Source organism: Lipotes vexillifer, unplaced genomic scaffold (assembly GCF_000442215.2).
Source record: "Lipotes vexillifer unplaced genomic scaffold, Lipotes_vexillifer_v1.1 scaffold982, whole genome shotgun sequence".
Taxonomy (NCBI): Eukaryota; Metazoa; Chordata; class Mammalia; order Artiodactyla; family Lipotidae; genus Lipotes; species Lipotes vexillifer.
This window is the reverse complement of record NW_006789467.1, coordinates 2,373,673-2,374,890: the sequence shown is the minus strand read 5'-3', so window position 1 is coordinate 2,374,890 and position 1,218 is coordinate 2,373,673. Positions and strand designations below refer to the sequence as shown.

General features: G+C 47.0%; 1 protein-coding gene across 1 annotated transcript in view; it reads right to left on the bottom strand.

The window, feature by feature from the left end:
* AKAP10 (A-kinase anchoring protein 10) overlaps positions 1-1,218 on the bottom strand; it is a 54,666-nt gene that overhangs the window by 53,143 nt on the left and 305 nt on the right. The gene's annotated exons all lie outside the window — the stretch shown is intronic.

Sequence of the window (1,218 nt, the reverse complement as noted above, 5' to 3'; positions counted from 1 at the left end):
GGGGGGGGGGGGGGGGGGGGAGGATTTATTGTCCGTCTACCCCAGCAGACAACAAGCTCCATGGATATAAGGATTTTGTCTTGTTCAGTGCTTAATACTGAGGGCCTAGCACAGTGCCTGGCAAACAGTGGACGTTCAAAAGTATTTGTTGAATAGAGACAACAGTCTATTGTGCAACATGCAATTTGCCTCATTATACACAGAATGCTCCCCCCCCCGAAAAAAATACTACAACTAACCATTCCAACATTCAAACAAATTAGAGAGCTATTAACTATACCAAGGTACCTTACCAATAAAGCTTCCTTGTACCATTTTACCGCTTGCATTCATTCAGAGTGGCTTTCATTCACTCATCATGGTTTTATTCACTCATCACATGGCATCAGTTATTAAAACTCTGTGCGTACTTAAAAGGAAATCTTTAATTTATAGAGTTGAATGGGGCCTTTAAGAATCATTGAATTCTCAGGTGAGCGAGGAAAGAGGGTTAACATTTTTCTGTCCCAGGTGACAGTTAGTAGCAGAGCTGTCACGTGAACCTAAGTCCCTTATTTAGTTTAGTGCTTTCCCAAAAACCCGCTTCTGTCTGGTAAATTTTCCTGGAAGCAACGAGAATCGATACAAGACCCACTAATCAACCCAGAAGGCCCACACTTGTCCACTCTGGATACGTACAGGTAACGAAACGCCAACAACCTTACCCAGGCTCAAAATCAAGCTGCCTCTACTCAAAAATTGGGCAGCTACTACTGAAAATCAGAAATATAAGCAGTCTGTTTCTGAAGTTTGGGTGCCAGTACTTAGTAAACTTGCTAATTCATCAAATGAAGGAGTCGTTTTCGTTAGGGGACTTTTAGCCATAAGTTAACCACTGTCACTTAAGGGACAGCAGAATCCCGCTCCCCCACCCCACCCCCCGAAAAAAGGGGAAACTGGAAAAGAGCACTAGTTGAAGAAAACAATTTTTTCACGTGTTGCTTGACATAAACCCCTCAGTATTCTGACAAGTCCGAGACTTCCGTAAAGAAAGTACGGAAGGAATTCCCTTCTTCGGGTACAAATGCACACACACGCCCCGCCCCGCCCCCGAAAAGCTGTGTGTCCCCAAAAGGCACCACCCCGCGCGGGTCCCGGCACACACTTCGGAACCGGCTGGGCGCCCGCCCGCGCAGAGGCCCCGCTCCCTCTCGCAAGACCGCGGGCCCGCCGCACAGA